The following is a 19,299-nucleotide window of genomic DNA, read 5'->3' on the forward strand; positions in this document are numbered from 1 at the left end:
TGGTAGCAATGTTTTATGGTGTTCCCGCCAAAACCAAGTTTCAGGTTATGCTTGCAGTTGTCAAGAAACTGATTCAATGTGCTCCTGCAAAGTTTCAATTTTTAAAAGTAATTATTGTATATTATATGTAACTTTTAAAACTTAGTGCCAACTTTTTTGCCATATTTCAGTATTTAAAGTGAATACACCTTATCTCAAAAGGACTTCAAATAGAACTCGTTGAACTCTCTCTGATTTGATTGAAATATTTTCACTTTACTATAGGCCCAGACCTACCATGCCAGGGTTTTTTTTTGGTTAATTTGGGTCATGCGAGGTCCAAGACCGCGGGGACGAAAGGAGAATTCTGGGTTACCCGAAGAAAAGCCTTGGGACGGTAGGTCTGGGCTACCCTGTAGAAAAATGTAGTTTTGGCATGCTCTACATTAAAATGCGTCATATTGCTGATTGATTTACTGCTTAGGATTGCCTACAATAAGAGTATGAGAAGAAAAGTAAGTTTTTTAACTTTTAAACTCTCTCAGAAGTGATGGACCTCAGAGAGACAATTTGTCACACCCGTGACGCAAACGGTAGGTCTGGGCCACCCTGTAGAAAAATGTAGTTTTGGCATGTTCTACATTAAAATGCGTCATACTGTTGATTGATTTACTGCTTAAGATTGCCTACAATAAGAGTATGAGCAGAAAAGTAAGTTTTTTAACTTTTAAACTCTCTCAGAAATGATGGACCTCAGAGAGACAATCTGTCACACCCGTTACGCAAACTTTCCCATTTTTCAAGGAAAGAAAAACAGATAATCGAAAACGGATCATCGGCAGTTGGCAGTTGAAGCAAGAACCCTTGGCTTCATCATATAATTTAATCAGATTTTTACATTCATAAAATTCACTGAGTTTCCACTTTACACCCACTGAGGAAAAACTCACTTCCAAAATCGGTCACACCCGTTACGCATGCCTTTTAATTTTTTCTGAGCAATGGAACAAATTAAAAACAATTTCTGATAAACTGAAATGATCTATAAAAAAAGTTCTTTCTGCTACTGCAGATAATTTTTTAATTAAACCCCAAGAAAGAGTTCAAATTCTTGTTTAAAGTTAAATTGTTGTCACACCCGTTACAATGGAATGACCCAGGTGACAGATCTTATGATTTATGAAACTCCACCAAATTAACAAATGCGCAATTTCTTGAGCATTCAAGCAACGAAATTGGCTGAAGTAAACTTCTAAACAAAATTTATCAGCGTTTTTATTTAGTAGTGGTCACAAAAAACTTCCCATTCATAAGATAAACAAGAGTCTTCTTGAATCAAATTGGGCTTTGTATACAAGTTTTTGTAGGCTTCTTAAGTAACCAAGCAGCTTTCCCTCTTCACCCTGCGTTGTTCAAAGTGTAAATAATGTCCAACAGCTAAGCCTAAGCTCTGAGACTGAGGTTCGTGTATGTTCATACCTCTGAGACCGCGAGAGTAATGTTTATTAGTGTGCAATTTATCTCAAATAGATCATGGTTTCCCTATCAGTGGGAAGTTTGAATACACATGTTGAAAAACGTCAATGTCTTGATGAGGAGTTACTTTTAATAATTGTTCTACATTAAATTTTGATGAGAAAACGAGTGTTACAACTTGCAAATTCGCACTTTGTCTCTTTAGTGGTCCATTAAATAAAATATTACTCAGTGTAATAAGTATTTTCCTCAATGACTTCCAGCATAACAAAAAAGTGACAAGGAAACTTCCATGCAATGATGAACCTGATTTTTACGGTGTATTGTTTTGAACATTATCTAAACCAGTGAAAAATTTTCTCATTCATCTTTGTCATTTGTCATAAGTTGATTTCATTCTGTGTTCTGCAGAGGAAAAAGAAGAATAGAGGAAGGACAGATACAGAGTCAGAAACGTTTATTGTGTCAGAAATGTTCACAAAGGGTAAATACTATCTTAACAAAGGCCATGGGTTCGATCCATGAGTTCTAGCGGAATTCCACGCGGTACAGATGAAAAGACTGAAAGACGCTCCCAACAGGAAGAGAAAAATATTCGGTAAGTGAAACCATCTCTGAAAATAAGAGTTTTAATTAACTGCAGGAAAAGCAAAAGTGACATTTGTCCACAAGAATTCAAAATTAAGGAGCTGTTTACGAAAAGGGTCTTTGGTGCCTAGGACCCCTTATGTGGAAAACAGAGTAACTGATTCTCATAATTGATTGTTAAAAATTTCAAAACTAATAATCCTCAAACACAGAAACGAAAAAGAAAACATGCTCAGACCGAAAATCTTGGTTGGATCTCATTTGAATAATGGAATCCAAAACATTCCTCTAAGGTAATTCTACTCAATTTTTACTCATGCTCCGATCCTTATTTATTAGAAGTTACAGTAGTCTTTCTTTTCTTTCTGATAGATTTAAAAAAATCACCTTAATTTGTTTGTCAGGAGTGTCTGCAAGAATTGATCGAATATGATTCGGAAGTCAGGCGGGTAGCGAGTTCGTGAAAAGTCATTGAAAATCTGAAAAAGTCGGGGAATTTTGCTGCGGACTCTTGATTTCTTTCTTTCAATCGCAACATTTAATTATTCTCTATCACCACCACAAGCTCCATTGTGGAAATTAGAACTTTGGCCTTTAAGTTCTTGAATTTTGGATTTTTTCAATTTTCGAAAACTTAGCGAGAGAAACCTTTTGTTGAAAGCATTTTTATAAGAAATTTCAGAAATAAAAACATTGAAAATGCATGAAAAAGTCTGGGAATGTAATACTCATGTAATTGAAAAGCTTGTGCATTTTTCTACCTTTTTATAAATTAATTTAACTATTTTGTCTTTGCATCTGTTCTAGAAATGTTAGATGATAAAATAAGGATTAAAAAATGTTAGATGCTGCTTCAGAGTAAGAAGGAGGCGAGTTTTTTCTTTTTTTGACCATTTTTCTAAACACAGATCAAGTTTGAAAGATGATTCGTCTTTTCCCGGACATAAGAACGTAACTTTATTCCAAGGTGGCAAAATTGGCATTGGTTTGCGAAGGCATTGGTTCGTTTCCTTTTAAAGAAAAAAATAGGGGCAGAGATTTTGAAACATTGCAAACAAGATATGCATTTTTGCAGTTTCACTGTTGATACGTACTGAAAATACTGCGGCTAGTAACATGCTAACAACTACTTCTACTGTTTTACTGGACATATTTATCAAGTTTGAAATTTATATTTTTTTAATTTTCAGTATTGTCACAATCAGACCATTCTACTTTCTCTAGCTTTCACAACCTCTCTCTGTATAGTTTTCATTGTTTTTATCTTACAGTGTCATTGAACAGTTAGGAGGAAAACAACTTGTGATGCAACTTTTATCTCATGAAGATCCCAATGTTCGTTATGAAGCTCTGTTGGCTGTTCAAAAGTGAGTGGTTCTCAACTGGTAAGTTCCTCTCTCTACTTCTTCAATCTATCAGTTACTTATCTCTAGAGCTATGTTTATCTGAAGAACAAACGCAGCGCTCATGGGTTTGGTAATTTAGGTTTTGTCCACTGAAGTAGAATGATTTGCTTGATGTGGAACTTTTCGATCGGTCATTTTTTAATCAACCTAATTTTATTTGACTGATGCCACTGAATCTTGAATTTTTTAAGAATAGACTTCTGACAAAGGAATCGGAAGTAAAATTATTCAAAGAAATGCCATGTATTTTATCATGAAATTTTCTTTTGTCTATTTTTAGTTTTTAGTGTATTTTTTTTCCGAAGAAAGTACACTATTTTTTCAGTATACTCTCTGCCTCGAAGTGTACATTTAAGCCTTGAGTAGAATATGAAAATGTATTTTAAAGGATTTTATTAATTTATTTCCTCTTGGAAGCTATCAATTATAGATGGATATTGAAGCAGATGGGCACTCTTTCAGCTTCTCAACAAGGTACATTAAAACTTCAGTTTATCGGATTGCTCTTTTGGTCCCTCCTAGGACTTCAAGTAATTCGAATCAACAGATTTTGCAATTTAATGTATAAATTCGTCAGTCCTGTAAAATCCGATATATGGAGGTCTTACTGTATAGAGCTTGACATTAGACTGAAAGGTTGCTATGCCAAGAAATGATGGTCTTTCTGTATCCATTCCATTACATGTAGTCTTTTCTGGGAACTGTATTGATCAATTGTCAAAATCTTAGGAGAGTTTTAAAGTGAAGAATGTTTCTGATTTGAACACTTTGTTACCGATTTGAGTCATCTTTTTTACTTTGGAAGGTATAAATTAATATTTGCGTTTTGGATGACCCTCTTATATTCTAGCATTGATAGTTTCTAAGAAAAGGAAAGTATAAAATTTTCTTCCTTTCTCCTGCTTCCCTCCCTCTCTCTATCATTTCCTATTTCGTGCTCTTTTGATCAAAGCTTTTTACATTGCAAGCAACTGTTGGTATCAATGTTAATATTTTTACAAGTTATTTTCTGGATAGGTATACAGTAAATTTGCACTGAGACTGCAACAAGAAGAAAATAATTGTTGATTATTATGAATAATCTGCAACCAAAAAATTATTTGAACGACTGTCTGAATACTTCTGCTTTCTTGTTGACGTATACAACTCTTTTTGATTATTTTATGCTATACCTTAAACTTGAAGGGGTTTCTAATGAGATTTTTAATTTTGATTTGTTTTCTTTTGTTAGGCCATCAGTTGATTCCATTCCATGACTTTACATTAATTGCTCAAATGTATTTCTAATGGTAACTAAGCAATGTCCTGTAGCAACGTTTGAATTTTGTAGATTAGTGATCGGTGCCAGCTACAATAACCATGTCCTTGAATTATGATAGCACGTGCAAATTATTTAAACGAATTAACAATGGAATGATTGCTATGAATGCATTCTTTTTCAAATTTTGCTGTGATATGTGCAACTAAGAAAATTCTCAATGCTGTTTTCTCATCCGTTTTCAGTACCTCAAAACATTGTTCGAAATATTTTACTCAACCGATTTTATAAATATTCAATGAAATATAAAATTTCTAGCCCCTTTTACTCACAGTTTATTGTCTTATGCAGTTTGTACTTGCGTTTATTAAGAGTGTCCAAAATTGTCTGTTTTTCAAGCTTTCACTACTGGCTGCCCAATTTATTAATTTTTTTTTTTTAAATGGAACATCATTTGAGGAAATTGTATTTCTTGAGCGAATTCAAAGAAAATATTGCATAGACATTAAAATAACGAGGAACCAACTTATTTGAAGAAATGGAACCCAAACGGGGTGTCTACCAGTCCGGAATGTCCGGAAAAAGTACGCATTTTTTAAGGTCGGTCCATAAGTACCTTAAAAGTACGTAAATCTCGCCAAGGGTCCGTAATTTTTCGCATTTTGCGCTGCGCGTTCAGTTCGATCGCCTTATAGTTATGCAACCCTCTGTGCGTTGGCCGTCAGGCGTATTAGTACAATGTCAGCCTGTAAGAACCCGGTTGTTGTAGAGGAGCGGAACAAGGCATTTCCCTCGATTTGACGGAAACAGCCGAAAAGGCCACGGGAATAGCCGAAGTAAAGTGTGCGGCAGTGCCAAAATTGAAGAATTGCGATGCGTCGCAAAAAGGTACTTAAAAAGTACTTAATTTTTCTCCAAAGCAAGGTACTTAAATTTTTCCTTAAGTACCTAAAAAGTACTTCAAAAGTACTTATTTAATTTTTGTGGACCTCAGTAGACACCCTGCCAAACCATAAATTAGAGAAAATTTTACTTCCTTCACCTCGACTTTTACAGCTCCTCAATATTTTTTTGCAGTAATTTGTTCGAGGCCTGTATTTTTCAATGATTTTTTGATGGTGCAATTGGTGTTTTAGCCCCTTCCCCTTTCAGGAACCTGTTTTTGTGTTTTTATTGTGTTCCATTGTTGCTTTAGGGCTTTTTTTTATCGCGGATCAGGGTGGATCGCTGTGGAATGCACTGGACCGGAATCCTGAGCGATCTGGACCTATCCAAAGTGTTCCAAGTGATAAAAAAAATCCAAACTTGGAATTTGGTCTGATTTATTATTGTTTTGATCAGGGACAGTTTTGATTTGTTGGGGACGGCAACTTCCTTGCATTAGGTTAGGATCACAGTGGATCGCAAGCTCGCCTTACCTCGGAAGAGCGATCCAGCGTTCCACCCTGATCCACCTGGAACGTTTGGATCACGACTGAGGAACGGAATAAAAAAATACCGATGTTCATTGTGATCCACCGCGTTCCACTGCGATCCGCATAAAAAAAAAGCCCTTTTTACTCTTTTGAAACCCTCAAATTTTTAATTTTCTGGGCACAGGCAGCCCTTTCACATCCTCTCATATGTTTAATAAGAAAGGATAGACTTGGATCAGTTTCATAGAACCCTGTCCCATATGAAGTTAAAATTATCTGAATCAGTCAAATGATGAATGAATATCTTTTGCCTGCTCTATCTTATTCTTCGTTTTAACAAAATCCAGAAGTTTTACCTACAGTAATATTTTGATCACCGATAAATCATGGTGGGAGCTTGTGCTGGATACTGAAAACGCCGTAAGAATATAAATTGCTTAAAAACATTTAAAACCACATGAAATATGTATGAAAAAATGAGAAAAACTCACCTGATTAACATGGAAGAAAGAATGATGTCATAGTGCGTCGAGCTTTCGATGCTGTGTGTGCCTGAGGAGAATCGTCGGTATCTGCCCAAAACTCTTTATCATTTGTCACCATCCACTGCTAAGTTATAGTCTTATCCTCATCTTCTGGCTCAAGTATTACAAGCGTCAATTGTGCTGAGGCACCATGTTGCCAAATCTTAAACTTTTCAATCTTTTACGGAAAAACTGATCAACAGAATCACTTGAAAATTTTATCCAATATTTCTTCCGCCATCAAGAATAATTTCTGTTTTATGAAAGTATGCGCAAAAGTTTTAAAGCAAAATTAAAACAATATTGAATTGTCCAGCAACACACCCTCTAAGCGTTAATAAGGCTTGTGATATTTTGGGCGGATGATGACTAAGGTTTCTTAATGGAGGTACTAAATAGGGCTGAATTTTACTGAACCTGTTTTAAAAGTCATGGGATCTGTGTATTTAACTATTATCTGGATGTAAATTCAACTTGACCACCTGCCATGCTGAGTGAAAATGCCGCATGAGTGTTCGAATGTTGCCAAAGTTCCTTTCAGAAAATATTTATTTTTAAGGAAAGCTATGAATATATTTTCTCGTAACTTTTAGACTTTAAATCAAATTACGGACAAATTTCTCTGAAAAATCAGAAGTAAAATAAATACAGATTTTCTTAAAAATTCGATTTTTGAAAGGAATTCAGCAACATGCAGGGAAACTAGAATATGCACATAAAAAAGGCATACATTGCATGTATGAGTAAAAATGATCCATGCATGGCCGTCACTTTGATGATGTCACATGCCCTCTGCATGAATTGAGTGTGGTTTAAATCTTCAGCTATGGAGTAAAACCAAAGGTATTGCATTTTTGTGGTCAAAGAAGCACAACATGCTCAAAATAGTCGCCCTCATCAGCGCAAAATACGACTTGTAACTAAGTATTTTGAATACTTGCACTCGTGAAAATCAATTATGGCTCATTCATATTTTTCATTATTTTGTGTGTTTAAATGGGCTATTCGGGTACTTCCAGTCCTATTTTTTTTACTCATGTCGATTTTTCTAAGATTCATTGGTTTTTATTCTAGCATTTTGGTACTCAAAACCTGGGTCTCATTAAGTTTGAGCTAGGTATCTGATAGGTATTTGAGCAATGCACTTTTGGGTATACTTCAATGCATTCTCTTGTGCTTTAGCATGCTTTAAAATAGACTATAATTTAGATGTCAAGGACTGATATCAAATTATATAATCGGTGGAAAAATTATGACATGTTCCAGTACAGTTGACACATGTTGCAACCGTACTGCCACAACATCGCTTTGAAACTGGAGCTTTGAAATTTTGCCAACGCAGTCAAATTTTATGAATTCTAAGTTAAGAGTGAATACTTTTCGTGAAATTTTATTTCGTGAAAGTTTCCAAATTTTATCAACCTCCGAAATTTTTAAACATCAATTCACGAAGATACAGTAGTATTCCAATGTTACCATAACTTAACAAAACCAGAAATCTATGCTTAATCGAGGTTTATTCTAAGTAGTTTCCCTAAGAAATATTTCTATCTGATTTTTAGTACCATAACATTTTGCTATTTTTTCTCTCTCAAAAAAGTTCTCAACTTAATATTTTGATCAATTTTCCGGAAATATTGTCATATTACATTTAATTTTAACCAATGACAGAAGTGACGGTGAATGGCAGATTTTTACCATCTATCTGCTGGTAAGTAGTAGAAATTGCTAAGTGTCACCCTGGATAAGATAGATTGGTCAGAATTGTAACTTTAGATACAGCAAATGGATTCTGCACTAGAACTGTGACAGTCGTCACCCCTCTACCAATTGGCTAACTACTTTAGGTGTTGAAAAAATAAATCATTTTATAAACCTATGAAGCAATTTGTTTCAGTTCAATGTTATTTTGAAAACCTCAGCAAGAGGATAGTATGTTGAGACAACCTGGCAACTATGTTTCAAATCTTTTTCAATCAAAAATCAAAGTTTCAAACATGCGCCTTTCACTGAAAACTTTGTGCTCTTCCCTTATCTATTCAAATCTTCGCATTTCTCTCTTTTCCCACTCTTTATTAGACCTGTGAGCGGCCCTCACCAACATTTTAGTGATCTGGAGAGTGATGGCGATGCTTCGGGAAATGATTAATTCATAGTGATCCCAGTACCTATTTGAGGAAATACTTCATATTTGCGGTGGCCGTATTGTCTCAACAACTAAAGCCAATTATTAGTTTTCTCTTTGAAGGAACATCTCTGTGTTCTTTGAGTGCAGAACTTTAAACCCTTAACCCGTTGTTTAATGCCCAGCAAGCCAACTTTTAATGTTGACCAGTCCTTCAATCATTTCGGCCCCTCTTATTCTCTCCTTTTTCTTTCATTTTGAATCATAAGTGACACTTGCAGGTGATCACAAGAAAGCTGCATGGATACTGAGCATGTCATAATGCACACCTTAACAAAAGAGATATAAGTTACTTGTGGGGTATAGAACCTGCCAATCATATCAACTATTTTCCTTTTTCTTTTTTTGCCCAATCTTCTGTAATTCTCTTTCTTTGTAAGAGAAAACTCCGCAAAGGATAAATTCACCCGCCTTTTCCTGTATTAAATACATGTATTACCCTCTCTGTCCAGTAGGTGTCTCTCTGTACCAGATGAATCTTCGGGTCCCTTGAGATCCACTACAGAGAGCACTGTATTAGTTTTTCAGTAGATCCATGTTAATGGTAAATAACTATTGCATGCATATAAATATTTTGCTACTGGAGTCTAAGATTATACCTGTCGTACACACTTAAGGAGTAAAATTGTCTTAATTAATTTTGTCGTTAATTTTTTATTTGTGTTTTATTTCAGGGAGTATCTAGGACGCCAGCTGGAAAAAGAGCAAGGATCAACAACTACTACAGCAAAATCTGCAGCTAGAGTACTCGCTGGTAAGACCTCTATGTAGCTTGACTGCTTCAGAAATTAATCAAATCTTGTATCTGAAGATCATCATTTGCTGCGGTCATATTAAACACTGAGATTTTTCCTGCCTATTATTATCAATAGACGTGGATAAATTTACTGATGTGGCAGTCCATTGACCTGTATTAGCTAAAAGCCTGCTAATAGTCCAGGCAATTGGGCATCAAATAGGGGCTCTTGGGGAAAATTTCCCGGAAAACTTTTTGATGAGTGATTCTTATGTATTTTTGGACGCTGAATCCGAATTTTGCATTTGTGTAAAGATCTTTTCGCCGCTAAAGCCGCTATTTTGAAAAAATGGCCTAAAATCTCAGTTTTTGCAAATATCTCGCTTATTTTTGATTTTTTGACCAAAGTAGTTATTTTCAAAAATAATCTACATTTAACTCTAAAGAAAAGATGTTCTTATCAATTTTTTGATATGACTGAAATGTAAGCCACAGAGCGCGCTGAAAAAACCGCCAAAATTCGAATTTCGCGAAACTTGCGTTTTTCTCGTGAATAACTTTTCTCGGGGCGACTCTACGTGAAAAATCTTAAGTATCAAACTTATAGAGCAACAAATCTAATGCTGGGAGTTGCTTTTTTTAATTTTTTTTTAATCCTGGACGGCACTGACAAACTTTTGAAGTCGCATTGAAAAAAGCTAAACCGAGCATGGACAGGGTTCGCCAGTATCTGCGTAATTACTCTTCTGTGGACTTTTTTAGGGGACTTATTTACGAGGCAGATTGTAAAATTTCATCGGAAGGTGCCCCTCCCCCCCCCCCCCCCCCCCAAAGAACCCCTAATAATTAAATGTCACAAATTACCCCCACCCCCCTCACTCTGGCAATTATCGATATTGGCGCAATTCATTTTAGTGAATGAAACGTGAATGTAATGATTTCATCGGTGATATTTCGAGTAACATTAATAATTCATCAGGTAATTCCTATAAGTTCTCATGAATAATTACTCTTTTTTTTTTTTGAAGGAATCGGGAATATTGACAGAAAAAAGCTTACTTTAAAGTAGACGGACTATATTATTACATTTGCATAGCTTTTTTAAGTTTCAATAAAAACATTTCAGAGTTTTCTTAATTTTCACAAATCAAGCAATTTTTGAAGAAATTATACAAAGTTATAAAATCATGAATCCATCTAATTATTTTCTATGGCGTATAGTATAGTCTTGTAATTTTCAAGAGATCAGTTTGTGGCACATCTGAGTTCTTGTTTTTTTGATTGGATGGTTCCGGATCAATATGTTGCACTGCTTTGCTTGAGCGCAGTACTCTTGTTGCTGGTTCTTCAATTTCCAGGTCACTTTCGTCATATTCGCCGTCAGTTTCAGATTTTTGATCAGGTACTGCCGTTGATGAGCCAGGTTCAGAATCCTGATTATCATCTAAGAATGTCATAATTTCCGGTTCATCGATGTCTCCTTCCTCTTCCTCTCCTTGTAGGGTATCTTTCATTTGAAAATTATCGCATAAGATTGATTGCACATCTGACAGAGAATGGTGCATCTTCAGCCATTTTTACGGCACCCACAAGTCTTGTGGCAACCTCTCTTGCACTTGCAGGCAATTAGCTTTACAATATTTTCGGGAGTAGGTGAATCCAAAGTTGGTATAGGCTTCAGCCGATTTTTGGTAGCTTTCCAGCCCCAATTGCAAGGGTCAGTTTTCTCTCCCTGCCACTCCTGGACCTGCAAATAAGTTCAGAAGGCATGCTCTGCTGCAGCCTTCTCAGTTGGTGGCTAAGACCCAAGATTCTGTTCATTTTGAAACGAAGATTTTATAAAGCAGTCGTATCTGTACTTATTTAGAGAAACTTTCACAATGTCTTTCTGGCCGTAAAGCAGTGCAAGAAACAGCTTCTGGCCTGCAGCAGAAATAATTTCACGTGTTGATTTCGAGTCTTTAAATTCCTCTGCATATTTGATTAAATCGTGATTTTTTAAAACAATATTCAATAATTTGACTTTACCGATTAAATCGTGATTTTTTAAAACAATATTCAATAATTTGACTTTACCTTGATTGAAAAGTCCCGAGGTAGTATCACACCTAGTGAAAGCCAGAATTAAAAGAATATTATCCGCGATTATTTCACAGTGTAATTTCTTCAAAAATTGCTTGATTTGTGAAAATTAAGAAAACTCTGAAATGTTTTTATTGAAACTTAAAAAAGCTATGCAAATGTAATAATATAGTCCGTCTACTTTAAAGTAAGCTTTTTTCTGTCAATATTCCCGATTCCTTCAAAAAAAAAAGAGTAATTATTCATGAGAACTTATAGGAATTACCTGATGAATTATTAATGTTACTCGAAATATCACCGATGAAATCATTACATTCACGTTTCATTCACTAAAATGAATTGCGCCAATATCGATAATTGCCAGAGTGAGGGGGGTGGGGGTAATTTGTGACATTTAATTATTAGGGGTTCTTTGGGGGGGGGGGGGAGGGGCACCTTCCGATGAAATTTTACAATCTGCCTCGTAAATAAGTCCCCTAAAAAAGTCCACAGAAGAGTAATTACGCAGATACTGGCGAACCCTGTCCATGCTCGGTTTAGCTTTTTTCAATGCGACTTCAAAAGTTTGTCAGTGCCGTCCAGGATTAAAAAAAAATTAAAAAAAGCAACTCCCAGCATTAGATTTGTTGCTCTATAAGTTTGATACTTAGGATTTTTCACGTAGAGTCGCCCCGAGAAAAGTTATTCACGAGAAAAACGCAAGTTTCGCGAAATTCGAATTTTGGCGGTTTTTTCAGCGCGCTCTGCGGCTTACATTTCAGTCATATCAAAAAATTGATAAGAACATCTTTTCTTTAGAATTAAATGTAGATTACTTTTGAAAATAACTACTTTGGTCAAAAAATCAAAAATAAGCGAGATATTTGCAAAAACTGAGATTTTAGGCCATTTTTTCAAAATGGCGGCTTTAGCAGCGAAAAGATCTTTACACAAATGCAAAATTCGGACTCAGCGTCCAAAAATACATAAGAATCACTCATCAAAAAGTTTTCCGGGAAATTTTCCCCTAGAACTTCCCTATTGCCTTGACTATAATTAGGAGTATGGATTTTGGTGCCTTCAACGAAGACTTGTTACAAGAAGTATTACCCAGACTCTTAACTATGAGTCAATGACGCTGACTTTTTGTATTGTATCTTTTAAAATTTCTAATTGAGGTGAATCCTTTGTAATGGGTCAGTTGCGCTGGTCACAGGAGTGCATTTTGATGGTTTCAGCTCATAGATTAGCAAAAAGGAATCAGTTATGTCCAGATGCTTAGTTTTTCCATCCAGTATTAATGGAAATATTGCCCTTTTAAAAACACAGTGTATGATGTCATCCACTGCGGTAGCTTACACCATGGTCCCGTCCACCTTTGATTCATCAATTAGTGATGTACACATTTGTATTGGTAGCTCTACTTAAATCATAGATGAAACCAAGGTGGAAGAAACTATAGTATGCACTACTGTGATGGATGACGTCATACGCCATGCTATTTGAAGAGGAATATCTCCGCTGGTATCGGACAAGAAAACTTGGGTTTTGGACAGATCTTGTCATTTTTTGCTGATCTGTAATCTGATGTCATCAAAATACAATTCTGAGACTAACGCAACTGACCCATTTAACACTTTGAATTGTTATCAAGGAGGGAAGCTTGGATTTGACGAAGCTAATCGGCAATCTAGCCGAAATAGTAATTTTGATGGCCAGCTTGTAATATGCAATAATTATCTTCTCGATGGTTGTGGATTTTAAACTTGAAGAATTAATGGCTAATTAGTAATTATTGGTAGTCTCACACATCAAGACAGCCGTGCTAAGGAAGAACGCCGCATAAACCTTCAGGCGTTGCCAAATTTCCTTTCATAAAATCCGAATTTTCTGGTAAACTTATGACAATTTTTCTCCCAATTTTTTCAGATAATATTCGTAATTGCATCTACAGGTTCTGAAAATTGAAAGGAAAACTATTCATAACATTCCTCAAAGATAATAATTCTATCAAAGTAAATTTGGCAACTCTGGAATGTTCATACTGCGTTCTTCCTTAGCACGGCAGAAGAGGACAATGATTCAGTAAAGGCAGGCAGGGGCACAGAGCAGCTGAGTTCCTCAGGTTTTTTCCTAAATTCTTGAAATTGACCTTATGTTTTCTCGAGGTTCCTCTCCTCCAGTAAATATTTTTTAGCCTCTTTCTCCTCTATTTTAGTTTGTTTTCATAGATCTTTATTCAAAATGAGTATGCAGCTCAAATGAGGTTTTTAGGTTCTTGCATTTATTCCTACGTTGCAAGAAATTTTTCAGAGCTCTTAAAATGCTATCTACTTCCCTGCCTCAAAAGTAGTGAAGCAATTCTATTAATCAATCGATTATTTTGTGAAGACATTCACTAATTTCCTTTGATTTTCTTCTAGAGGTATAGATCCATCAAAGTCAGTATTGGTGTCGATACTCAATTCAAAGCTTATCAACGGCGTAAGTCCGCAATCACATATCTCGTTTGCGGTGTCTGAAAATCTCAGCCTCTATGCTATTTTTTTAAAGGAGAACAAATTTACATCATTCCTTAAACTTTTTGCAGAATTCTCTTTGCACAGAGAAGAAAAATCACTGCAGTTTTAAGGAATTGCCGTTGAGTAGTTTTCCGTTTAAAAAATAAAGTATGACAGTAAGTCTGCGACGTCGCAAATCAAGTTATGAGATTGCCAACTTTCACCGTCGTTATGTCTTTACAACTAAAACTAAATGGAACAAAACAGAACCTCAACATTGACTCCCAAATTCAGTGTCAAAAGGGCTCCTATCTAGAAAACCAAGTACCTCAGCATCTGCTAAATTCTGTTTTTTGATACAATATTCCTTACGACATCTTGGGCACCGTCTCACCATCAAAAAAATCCTGATATCAATAAGATCAAGAGTATTTTATAGGGGAATATCTATAAATCTCATTCGAATAATTTTGTGAGGAGGTCAAATTGATCCTGTTCTTACATCTGGACTTAATCTATAGTAAAAATACATTCAAAAGAATGAAATAAATAGTCAAACTTCTGAAACAATAAAAAGGATTATTCCAGATCTAATAATATAGTTGATTTTTAAAGATTGAGATCCTTCGTATAAGGATTCTCGAATAACATCTCGCCATCAAGCTCTCAAACTCAAACCTTCTGTGTACCAGGCTCGAGAAAAGCAGGGCCAAACAGTGAATTTTTCTGTATTTTTTCTTGCAATATTAAGTAGATACTAGCCATTCTGGGCGCGCTTCGCGCGCCCGGCACGTCTAGCCGGGGGGCTGCGCCCCCTGGACCCCCGGTGCGAGCCGATTTTGTAGTGGTTGCGAATTTTTTTTCACTTTATTATGAAGATTTCATAGAAAACATTATTAAATTTTCACTCCACAATTAACTTGTAGAAAAATAATGACGGGGCAAGAGATAGACTGTATCTTGAAATGAACGGTTCCCACTTAGCAGAAACAGCCAACACCATGAGAAAGTGAACCATCTTTAGCCACTTTTTTTTTTTTACTTTTCGGAAAAAAATTACTGAAATTTTAGTTGCGCTTCCTTAAATGATAAGTATTAATATAAATTTCCCCTTTTTACAGTGTTGTTAAAATAATAAAAAGTTACCTAGTGGGAAATTTCACTTATATTCCCGGCAGGCCTGCTACTCAAAATTTGAATAAATTTGCCGTTATTCAATTGAGCTGGGCCTATGAAATCCCACAAACCCATTAAATTTACATTGACAGGTCAGGAGTTCGTCTTATGACGCACTATGTCAAAAAACAAATTAATTGTGTCGCCAGACAACACGTCCTGCAATACGTCATCAATTGAAGCTGGATTCATGCTTATTTTATTGAAAATATCCTCAGAGAACAAAGGATAGGAAAAGAAATATTAGAACAGAAAGGAATAGAAAAGACAGAGAAACGCAGAAGAGATTCAAGAGAAGCACAGTATAACAGAGAAAAAAATAAAGAAAAATAACAAAGAAAACGACTTCACTAGGGTAATCTGAGCTCAGCTGCGTGTGAGCATTAGCAAGATAAAATAAAAACAGATTTAAGAAAAACACAGCAGAGAACCAAGGAAAACACGGTAAAGCAAAGAAAATGTAAATTCAAATTAATAGACAAAATTACTATCGAAGAAATTCTAATTATTCGGAAAATAATTCGCTTGCGTAATCTATGCGTAGCTGCGTGGGAGCATGAGCGAGATTTATCATCAACTGACCGCTGGCCGCTAGGTACCCTGGTATGTACCTGGGTGGGCGAGCGACAATGCGTAAGCGGAGGCATGGTTCGATTGACTGAGGAGTGGGGAACGGTCAGACGTAGGGGAAAGGTTCAGGCTGAACCGTTCAGCACAGCGCAGCGTCAGTCACCGGGTGGGGAAGAGAGGCGGGGAGAGGGGACACTTCCCCTCGAGTGAAATAGAAAAAGGTAGAATCGCTGAAAGTCTGAATCCTTCGAAGTTTATATTAATGATGATGAAACATCCGACTGGTCTTCAAGGAGAGCTTTTGTTTCCTTGCTGATCAGGAAGATAAGATAGACAAAATAGTCAAATTTTCCGAATGATAACAGAGTGAGGCGTATCCTCTTTACACCTAAACCAGGAATTCCTCAGCTCCATTGGAAAACACTTGTGAAAAGGCCAAAAAATTATTTTTTCAGCCCTGCTTGTCTCGACCTTGGCATATTGAAATTTTAAGTTCAAAAATTCATTGCGCTTAGAAAGTCGCAAAGAATATAATATTGAATAATAATTAAAATTTAGCCAGGTCAGAATACCTTTGGTTTCCCATGCAGGGTCGCTACAGGTATCCTAATTTTTTGCTTTTGAAGCAACTTCTGTTGAATGAGTTCTAACTATTTCTCTTCTCTTCTTATTTTTAGGTAAAATATCATAAGATTATCTGGAAGAAGTTGGCTCCCAATAGTGGAGAGGAACAAATGCTGCTGTTATTTGGTGTCAATCAATTCTGGTGCCCTTTTAATTCTTTCTTGAGAATGATTTTTCCTCAAAAGGGACTCATGCTGATATCTTGGCAACTAGTTATGTATTAAAAAAGTATGATGGTGGCACTTTCTCAACTCATTTATTGAACGTAAATTTTCCAGATTTGTTGTCTTAAAGTAAAGTCATCCATGAAGCATGAGCTAAAATTCGCTTTAGCTGTAATTAAACAGTGGCATGAGGGTGTAATTAAAGCCTCTGAAAACATTGTAAATGTCTCTCCAATGAATGCTTAATTTAAGTACATGCATAAACAATTTTGTTAGTTTATGAATTGGTTGGAACTCAAACAATTTACCATTCCCCATTTCGAGTATATTTTGTCTAAATTCTATTTTAGTCTTTTCCATAAGAAAGTTCTCTAAAGTAGGTTAATTTGAAAATCTGTAGTAGCATCTTTCAACTGATAGAGACTTCTTCAAGAGTTGCTGTTTTAATAGTTGTAATATTTTCATTCTTATTAGCCTCAACTCAACTTTACAATTGACAGGGTGTGTTGGGAACAACTACAAAAATCTAATACAGCATTCATCTTTTTGCACCATGCCAATCAGCTGTGCTTAAATTTTTTATCGCTGTAAACTGCATCTTATTTGAAATTGGTCACCTCTAAGCCAGTCAAATAGGCCAGACCGAATACTAAACGCAGGAAAGTTCAGAGATGTTGTTTTTTTTTTTTGCTGTTTTTTCCAGCCCCTGGACCCCTTAAAAACCAGTAGCTTTTCTCCACAAGCCTTAGCAGTTAATCTCAAACAAAAGATCAAAGAAAAAATTTCAATAGTTTGGAACCTAAAGTCGTAAGATGCTAAACCTATTTACCATAATGCTTATGAGCGGCTGATTTCACTTGATTTAAAATGACTATGTTATGAACGAGATTAATTATATTTTTTCAACAACTCTTGTGCTGCAGTATTAGTATGTAATTCTTATGTTCATTGAAAAAAATCTCTCTATGCTCCAAGCCACGATGACAACACATAATTATTTTCCCCAAGTTCATTTCATAGCAATGTCACCTATCACTGTCCTTGTTGGATCATTCTATGAGATGTTGATGATGTATTTTTGATTTGTTAAATTTTATTATTGAGGTATCATATAATATTGTTAATGTTAAATTATATGTCAAAAAATTATGCAATTTTATTTAATTTGTGTTTCCCAAATTCGATTTTTTTTTTTTTGGATGGGAGGAGTTGAGTAAAAATTGAAGAGCATTTTGTAGAGGGGTGGCTCTTCAAGGTACTATTTATTGAGGAAAATGCAATTGAAATTGTGTTGATTTTGATCACACTTAACCCTATTGGGTAACTTTAAACCCGTTAGCTTCAATCAACCTATATTGAACTGAAAATTGACAATAGTTTTAATTTTTAACTTTTTGAGCTTTTCAAAACTTGAAGCATTGGCGGATCAAGAGGGGGCGGTCACAGTGGTATGCTGCCATGCTAAGTTGAAAATCAGTAAATCCATAATTTGCCGCAAGTCCACTAATGGACCAGTTTAGAAGGTACAAATTAACACATTCTGATACATGTCGTAACAAGAATTTTACCTAGAACACGATTCACGCAACAGAAATTGATGAAACTAACTCTAATTGATCTGTTTAACATTTTTTGATGCGTGAATTCAAACCTTGCGCTCATGGAAAAATTAAAGTCTAGTTCAGACAAATTGCGCAGTAAGGGTTACTGTAACAGTCTCTGCGGTATGAAAAGATGGCAACCTTGATTTTGGATCTTCGGCTCAGCTGTTGCACGTAGTTAACACCTAGAACAATACAAGGCAGGAAGGAACATGGCTTGATTAAGAAGCCTGCCGAAACTGTTGTGGTAGGTGTGATTTGATTCAAGTAGACCATTGTTTTTCTTGTGAGCAGGGAATTCAAAATTCTTGTAACCAATGTAAACTAAAAAACGTTGTTATCTTAGTTTGGAGTTGATTTCAGTAAGTCCCTTTGTGCAAGTTGTGTTTAACGTGTTTTGGTTAAAAGCCATGTATCAGAACGCTTCAATTTTTGCCTTGTTTACTGGTCCATTACAAAATATAATTCTGCTCGTTTCGAAGAAAGTAGTTCAAGAGGTTTCCATTGACCACCTGGGATCAATTCATTTTTGATGATGACAAATGAGGGGCTTGGAGTACAAGGCACATTAGTGCAGTTTTTGCTATTTCAAAATGTACTTGTTAGAAGTTTCGAAATTTCATGGATCCTCAAGGCAGAAAGAAAGTTCAAACTGACTTTTTGATGTTTAAAAATAGGAATTTGGGAGCGAATTTTTCACAAAATATGCATCAAGACCAGTTTCACTTGAAATTGTTAATATCTCAACTTTTAAAAACTGCACTAATGCGCCTTGACCTCCAAGCCCCTCAATTTCACTTCAATGCAGGAATACCAGAGAGAATTTAAATGAGGCCTTGTTCTTTATGATGATTAAGGGGAAAAGATTAACATAAAAGAATCCTAAGGAAGCTGAGTTTATATAAATGTAGGAACTTTATTTACAAGAAATTTTTTATAATTCATTATTTACAGTTGCCTCAGCTGGTTTATCATTTTAAAGCTTACCAATTTCATTCTTGAATTTAGTGATTGTTTCTTTAGCATTTTTAAGAC

General features: G+C 35.6%; 1 protein-coding gene across 1 annotated transcript in view; it reads left to right on the forward strand.

Annotated features, from left to right (window-relative positions):
* The window catches only part of LOC109039390 (uncharacterized), a 36,367-nt gene extending 18,555 nt beyond the window's left edge, over nt 1–17,812 (forward strand). The window contains exons 4-7 of the mRNA XM_072300903.1: nt 1,867–2,053; nt 3,315–3,428; nt 9,506–9,585; nt 16,553–17,812. The gene's annotated coding sequence lies outside the window, so the exon portion shown is untranslated. The remainder of the gene's footprint in view (nt 1–1,866; nt 2,054–3,314; nt 3,429–9,505; nt 9,586–16,552) is intronic.
* The last annotated feature ends 1,487 nt before the right edge of the window (nt 17,813–19,299 follow it).

Source organism: Bemisia tabaci, chromosome 5 (assembly GCF_918797505.1).
Source record: "Bemisia tabaci chromosome 5, PGI_BMITA_v3".
Classification (NCBI taxonomy): Eukaryota; Metazoa; Arthropoda; class Insecta; order Hemiptera; family Aleyrodidae; genus Bemisia; species Bemisia tabaci.